Here is an 18,503-nt window from a genome sequence, read left to right on the forward strand (position 1 = left end):
TTATCCTGACATCTCCCGCTTTCTCGGTGGTGCACTGAGGCGAGCCCAACTCCTCGTATTCTAAAAAAATAAAGATTAAATGATTATACCAGAAGGAATTATTTAATATAAACTTTAAGTCTTAATACAAGTTTGCAGTATTGGACAAATACAGTATGTACTGAGAACTCTGCGGTCTATATTCTGCAAGATGAAATTAAACAGTTTTACAGTCCACTATATTCTCATTCTCTTGTGGGTCATGCAGGGGCCGCTGTAGCCACATTCCTAACGCCTGGCGGAAAATGCAGCCTGAATATGGATCTGCAATTGTTATGTGTTTGCTGTCTCTGACCGACCACAATAATGGCTCAAGGACTTACAGGAGGTGTTGCCTATAGCAACCAACCAGATGCTATCATTAATCCAGTACATTCTAAAAATGATAGCTAGGATCTGATTGGTTGCTCTTAGCAACATCAACACTTTTTAACTCAAGAAGCTTTATTAAATCTAGCCCTAAAATCGTCTTAATTCCACCATTGTATATATATCAAAATCAGTGATCATATAATATATGTGGAGTTTGTGGTGTGTACCCTTTTACAGGGTTGGGTACGGGATGCTGGTGGTCGGAAGACCAACAGTGGCATCCTGACGTGCAAAATCCTGACACCTGCTAAGTAAGTATTCTAACCGTCTTTCCCTTGCCCCCTAACCCTCTGTACCTGCAGCCTAACCCTAACCCTTTCCCTGCCGCAGCCTAACCCTAACCACTCCCTCTTGTACCTAACCCTCATGCCCTGCAACCTAATCCTAACTCTACCCACTTGTACCCTAGTCCTCCCTCTTTAGTGCCTTACCCTAACCCTCCCTTTTTAGTGCCTAACCGCAACCCACGTCCCCCCGCAGCCTAAACCTAGCCCTCCCCCACTGCAGCCCAACCCTAACCACCCCCATACTGCCTAAACCTAAAACCCTCCCAGCCCCACCCACCTCTGAGGCCTATCCTTAACCAGTCCTGGCATACTTAAATTTGGGATGCCAACAGTCAGGATTCCGATGTCGGCATTGTGAACGGTGTCGGAGTTCCGGCGCCGGTCTTCTGACACACACACAAATTGGAATGAAGGTCCTAATTGCTGAACGGTACCCTCAAATCATCAAAATTAGCCACCTGATGATTTGGCAGTGTGATGTTGTCCACCGGACAGACAGTATGAAGTTGTCCACCAGATGGTTTTGTCAGTATGTAGTTGTACAACAGATGGTTAGCTGGTATAAAGTTGTCCACCAGACTGTTCGACGGTATGAATGATGTTGTTCACTAGACAGCTGGGCCATATCTAGTGTCTGCTGGATAGTTGGGCAGTATGTCATTGTCCACCAGATGGTTGGGCGGTATACAGTTGTCCACCAGATGGTTGGGCTGTATGCAGTTATCCACCAGATGTTTGGGTGGTATGCCAATTTCCACTGGATGGTTGAGCGGTATACAGTTGTCCATGGGATGGTTGGGTAGCATGCAGTTTTCCATCAGATGTTTGGGTAGTATGCCATTGTCCACTGGATGGTTGAGCAGTATACAGTTGTCCATGGGATGGTTGGGTAGCATGCAGTTTTCGACCAGATGTTTGGGTGGTATGCCATTGTCCACTGGATGGTTGAGCGGTATACAGTTGTCCATCGGATGGTTGGGTAGCATGCAGTTTTCCACCGGATGTTTGTGTGGTATGTCGTTGTCTACCGGATGGTTGGGCGGAATGCAGTTGTCCATCAGACAGATGGGTGGTATGAAGTTGTCCACCACACAGTATGAAGTTCTGCCATGGTGTGAAACCTCTTTAACATTTTACAGTTAAACAATTAAATATTCTGACTACATTGTAACTTAGTTTATTTAGCAATTTTATATTTAGAATCACTGCCTTGATGGGATCAATACATGCTTATTTAGAAGGAATATCTAGGTTAATGCAGTTATTGCAATTAAGACCAGTTCATTCTGTGTTTCTGTCTTGGGAAATGCTTCCAAGACTTCGCTAATTATAATTCAATACACATCAAACAAATGCCGCCGTCCTGGCAGCATGCAGGAAGGTTCCCACGCTATCTGTTCCTACTCTGCATCACATATTTCTACTTGTGTTTTCCTGCATTTTATTACCCTGTTTGTTTTCATTTCTCTACTGTAAATCTTGTAATACAACAATCTCATCACAGACAGAACCTCTGCCGCTCAGCTGTAAATAAGGGGCTGAGGCTCCCACTATGCGGATTAAATGACTGGGGGATGTTTATGGAAACTTTTTAAAGAAAACTTGTTGTCCATAGCAACCAATTAGATATTTGCTCCCCCATTGTGTATAGAGCCATAGCCGTAGGGAGGGGTGCGTGACCGGTGCTGCCTCCCAGGATGTAAGTCCTAAGGAGGTGGCACTATAAATTACCCTATGGTACCCTTCTTCGACTTGTGTTGAGGATCACGGAAAAGCACCTCTTTGGGATGTCCTGATGTCACATGTTTAAGGAGGGGGCACAAGGCGTGGTAGGTTTGAGATCTAGAAACTATCCAGAAACTAGAGATGTAACGCCAGAATTAACGCCAGTTCGGTTTTATCTGGATTTTTCTTATTGGCTAGCCAAAACACGTGACATCCGTGAGCCAATAAGACGCCGTTTTGAGAACCGAGTAAATCCGAGTAAAACCAAGTAAAACCGAACCCGGTCATCTCTACCAGAGACCCATTAACAAAATCTAAAAAGTGTCCCCGTTTTCAGAAGTGGACAAAAAGTGTTCGCAATAGCGATGTATTTATGTAGTTGAGGGACTGTTGCCCTGTGCAATGCGGATTTATCTGAGTACAGTAGAACTCTGCTGTCCCAGGAAATAATGCACAATACTGAGACAACCAATCTTTTCTGTCTTGCAGGGCCCCTATTGCTGAGTTTGTGAATTGCCTCCATGTTTCTGCTGCTGGCTACTGGTTCCGTTAGGATCGGTGTCCACCATGTGTAACCTAACTGATAACGTATGTCCGATTCCCAGCGCCCACCTTCCTTCTTCCTGGAATTTCACTTCCATTCATATGAATGTGTCTAAAACTTCAGGTAAGTCCATACATTGTAGATGGGAAGTTGACCTCATTTAATATTTCCTTTTTCCGTGTGTTGTGTGCGTACAGGACTGCAAAGCCTGGAAAATATTGCTTACTGATGACGTTATAACATTTGCTATGGTATAAGAAAATTACAACAATATTTCTTCCAATGCAGAAGCCATAAACATATATAAAAGGTGATGAAAAAGGGTAAGAAATGCAATTTTAAGCCTACATAGAGGGAGATTTATCAAAACCTTTTAAAAAGCATGAGTGAAGGTGTTTCCCATAGTAACCAATCAGATTGTAGCTCTCCTTTTCTAGACTGTACAAGATAAATGATAGCTAGTTTCTGATTGGTTGCTATGCGCTACACCTCTGCTTTTGCTTATGGGAAATTTTGATCACTCTTCTTCAGAGTCTCAATCTCATTGGCCCAGTATTTCTGTTAATAATATAGGCCCTCATTCAGAGTTGTTCGCTCGCTAGCTGGTTTAGCACCCGTGCAAACGCTAAGTCGCCGCCCTCTGGGAGTGTATCTTAGCTTAGCAGAAGTGCGAACGAAAGGATCGCAGAGCGGATACAAAATAAGCTCCAGACCTACTCCTAGCTTGCGATCACTGCAGACTATTTAGTTCCTGTTTTGACGTCACGAACACGCCCTGCGTTTGGACAGCCACTCCTGCGTTTGTATCTGAAACGCCTGCGTTTTTCCACAAACTCCCCGAAAACGGCCAGTTACCTCCCAGAAACACCCACTTCCTGTCAATCACTCTGCGGCTGGCAGTGCGACTGAAAAGCGTCGCTAGACCTTGTGTGAAACTGCATCGGCTGTTGTGAAAGTACGTCACGCGTGCGCATTGCGCGCAATACGCATGCGCAGAAGTGCCGTTTTTTTGCCTGATCGCTGCGCTGCGAACGAAAGCAGCTAGCGATCAACTCGGAATGACCACCATAGTGCTGATTGGAAGGTGTGGTCATCCATTGGCTTCCACAGCATGCACAGTGTATAAATTACGATTCAACCCACACTGTGGTACTAAAAGAGTATGCGGTGATACATGACTTATTTATATGCATTTTTATGCTGGATAATACAAATCTTTTACCTATTCGGTTATATTAAGAGAATTATTGTTGGCTGCATCCAGCTAAGGGTCCAAGCATTCATCGTTTGACCACTGGGGGCACTCTTCCAATTTTGTGGCTGCCCAGCTAGAATGACCGTCCTACCAAGGGCTACCAAATGCAAACATTTAACAATATATAGTTCTATGGGAAGAACTTTGCTGAAAATATATTGTATATTTTTTCTTTTAATGTATTGTCCCATATACAGTACAGTTAATAAGGGCTTCTGCTACTTGTCATCCATCCAAAGTATTAAAGTAGAGCCGTATTTATGCAGCCCCTTAACGTTGAGTAATAGATTACATTCTATGCTAGACGCTAATAGGTTGGGTAACTTCTACACTTGTCCTGTACAAGGCTTGATACACCTCCCCTTAGGTATTAAAAAAAAGTGCACAGCTACGTAAAATTAAAACTTTACTTTGACTGAGACATAGGAGATATACTGAAGCTTTATACAGAAATACAGCCTAAAATGATTACAATATCAGTTCCTGACAGCTTACAGAGTGATATCTTGTAGCGTAACTTACAGTAGTAAGCGTTATCGTCATAGCGCAACAGAAAGTAAGAATATTCCTAGTAGCAGTGGTATTGGAGACTAATGTCTCTAATCTGACTACATTTACAATGTAATTCCGTTACATGTAAATGAAGGGTGATATTCACTTAGCGGCACTAATTATTGCGCAGTTCTATTCTATTTGCCTCAATCGCCAGCACTTATTGGGGGCTTGGTTAGCCTGCCTCGGAAAACGGCACCCCAAAAAAAGTTGCAATTTTTGGGGTGGGGTATTAATTGTGTTTTTAAACACATTCGATACTACTTTGTTGAAATGCGTCCCCCCCGCAGGCTCGCTTCGCTCACCACGCTACAGGCACGGTGGCTCGCTCTGCTCCGCTCGCCACAGCTAACCTTTTATATGTTGAGTTTTTAACCCTGTCGACCTATTGACTGTTGACCTTTTCACCACTTAACTAACATGGTCAGATCACAGGCGATCGCACCACCCCACTGTGTCCCCCAGTTTTTGGCGAGGAGATCCGTTCTGCAGATGTGTATTGGTGCCCATACACTTGTGCGATGCCCCGCGACGCGGCATCGCGGGGCATCGCACTGGCAGTTAAGGTGCGATGAAATCACACCTGAACTGCCAAAGTGATTACCATGCGATCATGCTATAGATCGCATGGTAATCACGTGATGGGCACGTCACCGTCGAGTGGGAGCGGCCTATGGCCGCTCCCGGCGGGTGCCCGTCGCACATCGCAGTGCGATATATCTCATGTGGTTTTAAAACCACATGCGATCGCACTGCGATGCGAGAAATATGAAGTGCAGCACGTAATATCTTGAGACGCGGCATTCGAGCGGCGTGCCCGCGCATCGCTTCTCAAGGTACCTAAAATGTGCATACAATCTTTCGATTTCGCTCACAGATGAGGTCGAAATCGAAGGTCAGCACCGATTATCTCACAAGTGTATGGGCACCATATCACATAATATTTAATTATTTTAAAAAATACTTTTTAAACTATATAAAGATGGCAGATGCAGATCGGGAGATGGAGAGCCTGGGTGGTGACGGGGGGGGGGGGGGGGGGGGAGTTAAGTCGGCAGGTGTGTTGGGAGCTTGATGGTGTCAGGTACTGCATCGAAAGACACAGCCAAATACCGTCTACTGCTGCGGCCGATGTCCGTTCGATGATGCGCCTACGTGCGCACCGCAGTGGATCAGATCTGCAGCCGGTGGACATCTCAATAGACAACCCATCGGCTGCGGCATTAGCATAATTTCGCAGTAGTGTCTGCAACACAAGTCGCAGCTGCTACCAGTGGCGACTCCGGAGGTGGATTAAAACTTTTGATTGAGAAAGCAGTCTTTTATTAGCATAAAGATAGCAAAAAACAGACATTACACACATGAGCACTGTGTCACAGCACAGCTCAAACACAATACAAATGCATACGGTATAGTACATTTCCAGAACTACAGCATAAGTCCAGCATACCCTACAAATCATGTCATGTACTACGCATATAAACTTTAAACAGATACAACAGTTAATAAAGCTATGGGTGTGGAGGGTAAAGGGGTAAGGGAGGGGGAATCACAATCCCAGAGCTTTATTGAAAGAGGAGGGTGAATGAATAAATAGAAAGGAGGATGAATGAATAAATAGAAAGGAGGGTGAATGAATAAATAGAAAGGAGGATGAATGAATAAATAGAAAGGAGGGTGAATGAATAAATAGAAAGAAAGGAGGGTGAATGAATAAATAGACAGGAGGGTGAATGAATAAATAGAAAGTAGGGTGAATGAATAAATAGAAAGGAGGGTGAATGAATAAATAGAAAGGAGGGTGAATGAATAAATAGAAAGGAGGGTGAATGAATAAATAGAAAGGAGGGTGAATGAATAAGTAGAAAGGAGGGTGAATGAATAAGTAGAAAGGAGGGTGAATGAATAAATAGAAAGGAGGGTGAATGAATAAATAGAAAGGAGGGTGAATGAATAAATAGAAAGACATCAATAAAACAACAGACATTGTGAAAGGGGGAAAGGGGCCACTTTTCCAAGTCTCATTAAACTGTTCAAACAAGGGGCGAGGGGCAGAAGAAAGGGGGTTTAGTCCTCTTCTTCCTCAGGACTGTCCATGATGGCATAGAGTCTTAGCAGGCTGTGAATCAGCCTGCAACAGTCCTGGATGGACATCCTCTCCCTCCTCAGTATGAGGCTATTCCTGACAAGCCACAAAGCGTCCTTACACGGTTCATAAGGTGGCAGGCCTCCTGGATTGCCCCATTAGTGTGGGTGCCAGGAAATAGTCCATAAAGTACCAAGTGGTATGTAAGACAGTTCCTTGGCACGGTCTCTAAGTTCGTGTTCCAGGGCATCTAACAACAACTAAGCGTAGGTACAGTCCCAAAAGAGGTGCATAGATGTTTCCTCATGTATGCTGCACCAGGGGCAATGTCTGTACCTGCACAGGTTCCAGGAGTGCATGAATGACATGAATGGCAGACCCCTTTGGATGGCCATCCATGACAGGTCTTTGTGTCTATTTGTGAACCTCTTGGAGGCCACATTCTCCCAGACCTGTTTGGCAGTTGCTGAAGGGAGCCCTGAAATAGGTTCCATAGCGTCCTTTACTCTGATCAACTTATGGATAGTTTTAGGTTTCCACAAGTCAGGATTAACTCCCTCCAGTTGGTGCTCCCTCACAAACTTGGAAACATCCAGGTAGAATTAGGGAGTGTTCCAGATGTAAGGGATGAAGTTGTCCCATTTGTCCCAGATGAGGACCCTCTACAAAAGGGTAGGAAGAAGAAACGGGACATGGAGTTTCCTGCAGAGTCTTTAAAGTTCTCACATAAAGTCCTGCAGATGTAGTTACACACAAAGAAGGCTCACCTGCATGGTGGGGATGTCTGCTATTCCCTTTCTACCTTTGAAGGGCTCCTTGTACATAACTTACCGCATAACTCTGTCCATCTTGGAGCCCCTGATGAAGTGAAACGCTGCCCTTGTGTTGGCCTTGCAGACCATGACCAGAGGTGGCCAGGCCTGCGCAGTGTACTGCAGAACAGGAAGGATCTCTTTGCGCAGCACAAGTGATTTCTCCTCGATGGTAAGTTCTCTGAGGCTCCCCAGTCCAATTTTCTTTCGTACCATCACCAGTCTCTCGTCCCAGCACTTCAGGGCTTCACCCTCACAACCAAACCAGACTCCCATAGGTGGAATCAAATAGAGGAGCCACACCAACTGCCACCCCAAACGCTGCCACACATCGCCGGCCAGGGCTTACTGGCAGTAGGTGTGGTTCTGCTATTTGAATTTTGGACTGCGCTGCTGCAAACCCCCCCGCCCCCTCTGCAACTGCCACTGGCTGCTACTGATTAGCGCCAACCTGAATCATCCCTGATATTTTTAAATCCCCTCAGCTTCTTGCCATTCATAATCCATCATTAAAGGGTGATAAGCAATCTCTGGGTGGCTTTTGAATATACAAATGCACTTCAGCGATCTTCTAAAGTCCTCTGGCAATTTCCTGCAATGTCTGGTTATAATATCCCGCAAACATAATGGGTCTGATTGCGGCGCACAAACCATCTCCAACCATATCTGAATTATCCCCAATAACTCTTAATGCAACAGCAAATGCTACGTTTACAGACGTTTACGGCACTCCAGACACTAATGACGTTATTTATTGGTAGCAATCTGCACGTCTCCCAGTGATTAAGGGGCCTCACGCAAAGAACGCCTCCGTCATCCCAGTCAGTGGCAGCAATGAAAGGGTTACTTAAAATACTTTTTCTCTTCTTCTTGCCCTAGCCATAGGACAACTCCGCCTGGATCCGGTGCTTAATAGCAGCTGAGTTTTCTTCCTTTTATCTGTACATGAAAGCAAGTGTAATCCCCGGTGATATTTTAATCACAAACGCGTTTCACTGGATGCCAGGATCTGCGCCTGCCCCCCCCCCCCCTCTGTGAACACAAAACACTGGTGCAGTGGGGAGAGGCACCAGAGAGGCATCATCTATGCCCTGAATGCTACAAAGCAGACAGAACTTATACAATTGTTTCATTATCAGATGTTACTGAGCGATTAGACACTGCTACATTCTGGAACTGTATAATGATAAATAGGTACACAGACTTGCGCAATCGCTGGACGGTTCTCCTGATTCTCAACCCATTCATGAGATATCTAAAGAGTGTGCACACAAGTTTTATTGCCAAACTAATTGCATCTGAAGATCAGGTTCTTTGAGCTTCCTAATATTCATCAGAAGCGATGGTGCAATGTCAGACAAAATGTGAGGTGTGTGCGCACTTTCAACCTTCCTCTCTGTTGATTCTGCCGCTGCTCCTGCAGCGGTGGGTGCAGCGTCCTAATATTTTCAGCACATGGTTTTCACAGATGAGGATTGTGGATCGGAAGATAGATTGTAAAGGTGTATATGCATGAATTGGCTCCTAGATTGGGAAGAATCGCATCTGAAATATGATTGTGCAAGTGTGTACCTAGCTTTTGATAGGTAGAGTAAAGCAGGGCCGTATCTTGATCAAGCTGTTGACACAGCGAAACGCGTCGGTTTCAAGGAGCCTGTCATCACAGATACCACATCTATCCTGGAATACGCCTATAAGTCCGCCTACGATCTCTAACGGGGAACTTGTTACTGTCCGAGAAAGGAGCACAAGACCAAGCTCTCATACAGGACTGCAAGCGTCCAGAAGCTATTAAAGGTCATTCCATCTTACTCCTTATGGACTAAATAACTCACAACAAGTGGCACCTTTATCCCCTGGACTGTGGCATTTCTTCCAAGGATTACAAATAGGACACTGTGTGTGGCTTCCTTATGTGGTAATATTTCAAACATTTTACTGTGCTGTGTTTGCCCTTTTCTGGTCATATTTATACCAATTTTTATCCAATATTTCATGTTACTTGCTAGTTGCAACTAGATTTTTTAAGGTTAAAAAATAAAAAACATATATATTATTTTATATCCAGTTTTCTAGCGCTGTACATTTTTTCCTTTACACTAAATTCTTAAGGGACTAACTATCCCTTGAACAGCTGCATTAGGTCAAACATCTTATTTCTAAGCGCCGGGCCTTTTTACCTTGGTAAATCTTCCCCATACCTGCTTCTTCTGCTTGGCGACTGCTGCCCGTGGGAGCCCCGCTGCCGCTGGTTGTGTCTCTGCTGCTATTGCAGCCCGTCCAGGCTTAGGTTTTCAAAGGAGCGTAGCAGCCGCTCTGCTATCCTGTCTGGCTTCGAACCTAAAGGGTGGTCCCGTGCTGCCCCCAGCAGGTGGCTCCCCTAGGCACGTGACACCTCCGCCACTGGCTGCAAGGTAGGGGGCGCTGTTGGCAGCACTTGTCAGGAATTATCTAATTACTTTCATTTGTAGCTTCCCCCCTTTTTGAAGCCCAACATCTCCTGACCGCCCGTCTCCTACCCCCACCCCTTTTGTCGCTAATACCTATACAGCATTCATGGACTTGACTTAAGAGCTCTCTGCTGTTCAGTCGCACTGTCCTTTATTACATTTCGGGATGCTGATGTGCCCAGGATTCTAACCCGCTGCCTATGACATTGCAGTCAGACACTCTATTCATTGAGCTTTCTGCCCTTGCATAGAAAGCTAGAGAATTCCAAGCTGGAGAGTTTTAACTATTTGACGCTTACCTTGGCCCTCATTCCGAGTTGTTCGCTCGGTATTTTTCATCGCATCGCAGTGAAAATCCGCTTAGTACGCATGCGCAATGTTCGCACTGCGACTGCGCCAAGTAACTTTACTATGAAGAAAGTAATTTTACTCACGGCTTTTTCTTCGCTCCGGCGATCGTAATGTGATTGACAGGAAATGGGTGTTACTGGGCGGAAACACGGCGTTTCAGGGGCGTGTGGCTGAAAACGCTACCGTTTCCGGAAAAAACGCAGGAGTGGCCGGGGAAACGGTGGGAGTGCCTGGGCGAACGCTGGGTGTGTTTGTGACGTCAACCAGGAACGACAAGCACTGAAATGATCGCACAGGCAGAGTAAGTCTGGAGCTACTCAGAAACTGCTAAGTAGTTAGTAATCGCAATATTGCGAATACATCGGTCGCAATTTTAAGAAGCTAAGATTCACTCCCAGTAGGCGGCGGCTTAGCGTGTGTAACTCTGCTAAATTTGCAATGCGACCGATCAACTCGGAATGAGGGCCCTTGTACTTTGTGAAGAGATAATGCAGGAACACAGTGGTAATACAGGGGTTAACAGCAATGGTATTAAAATAGATACAGTCGTTAAGTCGATACAGCTTAGGTCGCCAGTCATTAGATCGACCACTGAAGGTCGACGTACATTAGGCCGACATGGTCAATTGGTCGACATGGTCATTAGGTCGACAGGCCAAAAGGTCGACATGAGTTTTTCAAAAAATTTTTATTTTTCCATACTTAACGATCCACGTGGACTGCGATTGGAACAGTAACCTGTGTGGATTGAAGCGGTAGTGTAGTGAGGCACCTTGCCCGCGCGAGCCATGCGAGGAGACGTGCACTAATTGGGGTTCCCTGTCACTTTACGAAGAAAACGACACCAAAAAGTGTAAAAACTCATGTCAACCTTTTCACCTGTCGACATAGTACATGTTGACCTAATGCCCATGTCGACCTTCAGTGGTCGACCTAATGACTGTCGACCTAAGTTGAGTCGACCCAATGACCTGTACCCTTATTAAACACAGGGTATTGCAACTTATAGGTGTCTCACCACAGGAAGTATTGTACATGTGTGCAGTACAGCGACACTCCTACACAGTAGAGAGGGCTGCAGTCTGCACATGTGCAGTAGCACATCAGGATGGAGGTCACACCTCCCTGGAGACTCTGGGTCTTAGTGCCCGGAGTGTATGCAGCATAGAAGACACGGCAGAGTGCTGCTCTCCCAGCATGAAATGGACAACTGCAGTGGTGTATCTATAATGAATGCAGGGTGGGTTGTAGTGGTACACGTGGGCTCCTGAGCCATGCGGGGCCCACACAACTTATACTGCACCCATTGCATGTACCTATCTCCTGCCTGTCCACGCCATTATTCCGGCAAATCACCAAGAACAGTTGATGATACTGATGATACAGTAATGCTGGTAATATGGCACATACGCCAAATCTCCAGCACAGTGTTTAAAGTTTTTATGGATTTTGCACATGTGCTGGCACCATTCTTTTCTGAGGTGGGTGCCGGTGGGGTACGGAGCTGTGGACACGGACTCCTTCTAGTATAACACTGCAATGCTTTGTCACTGTTATGCTCCATTTCAAATATGTCTTCTTTCTTTCTCCCGTTCTATTGGCTGGCGTCTCGGAGCAGAATAGAATCGGCGCTCGTTAGCGTGCAATGTTGCTCATGTGTGATATTTGGATCCACATAAATAAACCAAAATAGCCATGCTTTCTTCATCAATAGCTTCCAACCTGTTAGCAGATATTGATGTTTAAGCAGGAATCTCAGTTCCTAAACGCTTCATTTCAAGTCGTGCTCTTTACTCAGGAACGGCTCGACCAAAAAATCCAATTGCTTAAAACAACTTGAGGTGGAAACGGCACATTTATAAATGTTAGGTTCGTACTCTGGTTAAAAAAAAAAAAACAACAACAGGTAATGTCCTTTTATAATTACCTATGAATAACCTTCCCATTAGAAAGGCCTGATGATCAATTACAGTAATAAAGGGGGTGTTACGCCCGTGGAGGGTGTTTTGCATGACATCTGAGGTAAAAGGCGTTTAGGGAGGATAAGAGACATTCTGGGTGTTGGCAGTGAATCATCTAAATTCTATTTTTGTTAATAATGTCATGTATTTGTAGACTATGGGATAGATGTATCAAGCTTTGGAGAGAGATAAGTGGAGAAGTTGTCCAAAGCAAACCACTTCTAGCTGACATTTAGCTAACGCAGTCTTTGAAATGACACTGATTGGTTGATTTGGGCAACTGCTGCACTTTATTTCTCTCTGAGGGTTGATGCATCTCCCCCTATGTATAATTTTCATTTTGCAGAACGTGGATAATGTTGAAAATATTGAGCAGTGGCTATTGCGTGTATGGGGTAGCAGTTGATTTACCGACGGTCATAATCCCGACAGCCATTGACCGACAGTCAAAATACAGACATGGTCAAAATACCGACATTCATTATGCCGACATGTTCGAAATGTCGACATAGTCAGAATGCCGACATGCTTTTTTAAGGAATTTTTATAGACTTGTTCATACTTTACCATCACAGTGAACCTGGAGGGGTAATATAATCGTGCCTGAGGGAACGTGATACACTTAGACAGTGTCCGTGTTGAACTATGTCGACATTGACACACGAAAAACCCAACAGAAAACTCATGTTGGTATTTTGACAAGTCGGTATTTCAAATGTCGGTTTTCTGACTATGTCGGCATTATGAACATGTCGGCATAATGAATGTCAGTATTATGACAATGTCGGTATTTTGACTGTTATGACCATCGGTATTGTGTCCGTCGGTAAATCATATATGTATTTATATCACTTTGATTGCCTTCTGTTACATAATCATTGTTCTCTTCCAGGGGGGATTTATCAAAGATTGGAGAGAGATAAAGTACCAACCAATCAGCTCCTAACTGCCATGTCACATGCTGTTGACAGGAGTTGATTGGTTGGTGCTTTATCTCTCTCTCTCCACGGTATCTCTCTCCAAGCTTTGATTAATTCCGCTCCCCTCCCCACCAGACCTGACAGGTTATATCGGGCATCGCCTGTGCTGCCCGATAAAACAGAAGATATATCGGAACATCTGGCAGTGTGTACGGGCGATCTACACTTGCTGCAGCAGGGACTGATGTCACAACTGGGTGGGCAAATTCACATGTCCGCCCAGCTGTGACGTCAAGACGACATTTTGATCAGCCGATGGGCAAGTGCGTATACTTACCTGGATCAGCCGCTCTGTCGGCGTGATCTCTTGTCTGCCGACGTGTCATCATAGTGAGTACCCGGCATTATACCTACAGTAAAAACGCCTTACAGCGCAAAGTTGCAGTGGAAGCACAGCAGAACTTGGTTTGGGGAAAAGCCGCGGTATTGTGATGGCTAAACCAAATGGCAGCCAAGGCAAATGCACCGCTTCAGTGCTGTATTCCACTAGGAATCTGAGTAGCATGCCTAAGGCGTAAGACCCACCCATTCACTGGTAATTAGTGACATCACTGTCTCATGTCTGAGTGATGTCACTGGCTCGTAGTGATGAGAAAGCTGCATAGCCATGAGTACTGCATAAGGAAAAATGTTTTCCTCTGCTGCCGGTCGCAGGTTGGTATTACATTCCCTTCTCCCTGCCCGGCAGGCAAAATGACCAACCAGGAGAGATCCATACGGTCGTCAAGAGAAACTATTGGCCCGGTATATAATTGGGCATGTCTACTCTGTGTTAGGGATGTGGCTATGTCAGGTTTGGAATTTTTAAACCCCCCCCCCAGGGCCGGTGCAAGGTTTCTCGGCACCCTAGGCAAAACTTCTGCCTTCTGCCCCTTCCCCCTACCCACCCTTCAGATGAAAGGCATGCTGCTCTCGCCCCCTCCCCCATCTCTGTTAAATATCTGCTGTTCTATCCCCCCAAAATCTGTGTGCATGCTGCTGCTCATCCCCCCAGACTGTGTGCATGCCTGCTCCTTATCTCCCCCCCCCCCCCCTACCCCCTCACCACACCGCTGCTCTCGCTCTCTTTCCTTATCAATGCAGAGAATGCACTGTGTATCCACGTTACCTACAGGCTGCAGTGCAGAGTTGGAACTGAGTAATCTGTGAAATAGCCTGGAATGAAGAGCAGTGCTGTATATCACCCCCAGCCAGGACTCCAGGAGCTGTCAAAGTTACTGCCTGTGGCGGGTGTGGGTGGAGCTGGAGGCTGCAATACGGGAGCTTAGCAGTCACGGCTACTGTAAGATACGCATTCTGGGAGATTGCAGTGGCTGTGAAAGGTAGGACTATGCTACCTTTTTTAGGCAGCTGTAGCAGGCCGCCCCCTCAGGTCCCGGCGCCCCTAGGCAGCTGCCTAAAGCTGCCTAGTGGAAGCTCCGGCCCTGCCCCCCCCCCCCCCCCCCTCTATAAATGTGCACTGGTAGGGGTTTAGCTCAATTCCTGTGCCACAGCAAGATGGTTTTCTACCAGTTCTACCCCTGAACATGTGATGCTGTGATGTCATATCAATGGGACTAGGCCGCCACGAGAACCAGGAAGAAGATGAGTGCACGTATCATCCCAAGGACAGGCTGCAGGGTTCCAGCATCCTGCAAACCAAACACGGGGGTTCTGCACGGTGTACTGACATTTTAGCCTTAAAATAAAGATTTTCCTAACATCTCTCACCCTCAGTGAGGTGCGAACGGAAAAATGTGAGTTTATGCTGACTGGTTCACTGCGAGTTTCTAATGGGATTGCAAAATGAATTTGCGGCGAAAACAGCAACTTACCCCTAATTGTATTGACCCCAATCAGTCACTATACAGGACCTTTAGGTATATACAAAATAATAATAATAATAGTCTGAAAGTGCTTACATTTGGAGATTAAAAACACATTACATACATACATAGTAACATAGTAACATAGTATCTGAGGTTGAAAAAAGACAATTGTCCATCGAGTTCAACCTATTTGTGGTCTCCTATGCATGATGATTTGACTAAAATTTCTGACTGATGCTGCTGTCAGCCGTTGCATTTTATCCCTATTTATAGTAACTATAATGCATGACTATGCACCATACCCCTGGATATCCTTATCCATTAGGAATTTATCTAACCCATTCTTAAAGGTGTTGACAGATTCCGCCATTACAACTCCCTCGGGCAGGGAATTCCAAACACGTATTGTCCTTACCGTGAAAAAGCCTTTACGCCGTATTGTGCGGAATCTCCTCTCCTCTAACCTGAGCGAGTGTCCACGAGTCCTCTGTGTTGATCTAACCAAAAACAGGTCCCGCGCAAGCTCTGTGTATTGTCCCCTTATATATTTGTAGATGTTGATCATATCCCCTCTTAGTCTCCGCTTTTCCAATGTAAACATGCCTAGTCTTTCAAGCCTTTCCTTGTATTCCATCGTCTCCATGCCCTTAATTAGTTTGGTCGTTAATATTAAGAGTACAGAAAATACAGTAACTAAGGCTGTGTACACATGGCGCAATGCACCGTACAGCCCAACATTGACTATTCGACAGGGCCGTAGCCCCGCCCCACCGATATAGTCAATGTTAAGCTGCCTGCACAGTCTATTTTTGCTTGCGATGCCGACAGTAGCGGATCTTGCTACGGGCACACAGGATTTTTGCCCGGGGCACCGCCTTCCGGAGGGCGCTGCGGCCATCCGGAGGGCGCCGCCGCCATGGCAAGATTCGCTACTGGTGGTGCCCCCCGGTGCTGGCTGTCACTGCTGTGCGGTGCGCGATGAAGTCATCGCACACCGCACGGCATTGTGGAACGGCACATAGACGCTAGGGGTCATGATTGACCTCTAGTGTCTATCCTGTGCTATGGGAGAGACGTCATGCCGTCTCTCCCATAGATCAGAGGAGCGGTGCTGGCGACAGGAGACAGAGGGCAGCCCCTATTTTCACCTGGGACGCCACAAGGGCTAGAACCGGCCCTGGATGCCGATCCCGTTTACCGTACATCGGCATCGCAAGGACTATACACATTGGGGGTCATTCCGAGTTGATCGCTAGCTGCCGTTGTTCGCAGTGCAGCATTCAGGCTAAAAATCGGCATTTCTGCGCATGCGTAGGCACCGCAATGCGCACGCGCGACGTATGGGTACAAATTCCTTTGTGGTTTTGCACAGGTTCTAGCGACGTTTTCAGTTGCACGGCAGAACACAGGAAGATTGACATGAAGTGGGCGTTTCTGGGTGTCAACCGACCGTTTTTAGGGAGTGCTTAGAAAAACGCAGGCGTGTTGGGGAAAACGCAGGCATGGCTGGGCGAATGCTGGGCGGGTGTGTGACGTCAAAAGCCAACCCTCCAACGTTAGAATCAACGCACACGAAGAGTAAGTACAGGGCTGGTCTTGTTTTGCACAAAATGTTTTTGCAGGCGCTCTGCTGCACAGGCGTTCGCACTTCTGCTAAGTGAAAATACACTCCCCGGAGGGCGGCGACAATGCATTTGCACGGCTGCTAAAAACTGCTAGCGAGCGACCAACTCGGAATGACCTCCATGGTGCGATATGCACTATATAGTCAAAATTGAAAGAAATATTGCACCGTGTGCACACAGCTTAAGAGACATATTTTCACTTGTTACTAAGATTTTCTTTAACAAATGCCGGAATGTGCACTTCTACAACATCTTACAATTGGTTATTTCTTCTATTTCTTATAGTGCCTAAATATTTATAAGAACTTGTTATTATTATTATTACTATTATTATTATTATTATTATTATGTTACATACATTATCAGTAATGTAGTCTTGTTGGGATCCGGCCTCTAGGTCGACAGCAACTAGGTTGACAGTGTCTAGGTCGACCACTATTGGTCGACAGTAACTAGATCGACAGGGATTCTAGGTCGAAAGGGTCTCTAGGTCAAACAATAGATGGGGGGGGGGGAGTTTGCAAATCCCCACCCCTAAATTCCCTTCCACACACTGAAAATTACCTGTAACCATCCCTGAACCTATCTTGTAATAAAATTCAGAGAATTAGTCACACATGTTTGCAAACACATGTTTAGCTGCTGAGCCACTTTACGGCTTCTCTGATACAGCAGTCCTAACCTACATAATAGCAGTGCCCACATAGGGCCATGTAATTTGTCACAGTAGGCCTCATGATAAAGGGACTCTAGGTCGACATGTTCTAGGTCAACAGGTCACAAGGTTGACATGAGTTTTTCAATTTTTTTTTATTTTTTTGAACTTTTTCATACTTAACGATCCACGTGGACTACGATTGGAAACGGTAACCTGTGCCGAGCGCTGCGGTAGCGGAGCGAGGCACCTTGCCCGAAGCATGGCGAGCGGAGAAAACAACACCAAAAAAACATCAGAAACTCATGTCGACCTTTTCACCTGTCGACCTAGAGAGCCTGTCAACCTAGCATCCCTGTCGACCAATAGTGGTCGACCTAGACACTGTCGACCTAGTTACTATCGACCTTCCATACCACACCCACTCTTGATATGCACTAGGCTAGACCAAATATAACAGTGATTATTTAGATGTGGAACTACAAGTCTCAGCAAAAGGAGTTATAAGGGGCCTATTTATCACCATCCACATCCTCGGATGATAAAATCACCTGAATCTGCCCGAATCCGCACTGCGAAAATTGATTACATCGCAGGGGTGTATCAATTATCGCATGCAGGGACAGAGCTTCCAAACAAGCTCTGTCCCTGCGACGCCTGTCCGCTGCGTCATCTGGGTATTTTTCGGGAAAAATCCCCCGATGTCCTGTTGCGCATGCGCCACCACCAAGTCGACCCCCCCGTCACGGCTACATCCACCCTCCCCGCACGGTAAATACAGGTGAAAACTCAGAAAATTAGAATATTGTGCAAAAGTTCATTTATTTCAGTAATTCAACTTAAAAGGTGGAATTAATATATTATATAGACTCTTTGGGGGGAATTCAAATGTTTGAAAACTCGGTTGGGTGTCTGTTTTTTTCTGTCTATTGGATAGGAAAAAAAGACACCCAACTGACTTTTCAAACAATTGAATACCCCCCATTATATGCAAAGTGAGA

At 45.7% G+C, this 18,503-nt stretch overlaps 1 protein-coding gene across 1 annotated transcript in view; it reads left to right on the forward strand.

The window, feature by feature from the left end:
* The window catches only part of LOC134958472 (G-protein coupled receptor 22-like), a 383,837-nt gene that overhangs the window by 278,985 nt on the left and 86,349 nt on the right, over positions 1-18,503 (forward strand). The window contains exon 2 of the mRNA XM_063941117.1: positions 2,913-3,090. The gene's annotated coding sequence lies outside the window, so the exon portion shown is untranslated. The remainder of the gene's footprint in view (positions 1-2,912; positions 3,091-18,503) is intronic.

The sequence above is a fragment of the Pseudophryne corroboree genome, chromosome 9, assembly GCF_028390025.1.
Source record: "Pseudophryne corroboree isolate aPseCor3 chromosome 9, aPseCor3.hap2, whole genome shotgun sequence".
Taxonomy (NCBI): Eukaryota; Metazoa; Chordata; class Amphibia; order Anura; family Myobatrachidae; genus Pseudophryne; species Pseudophryne corroboree.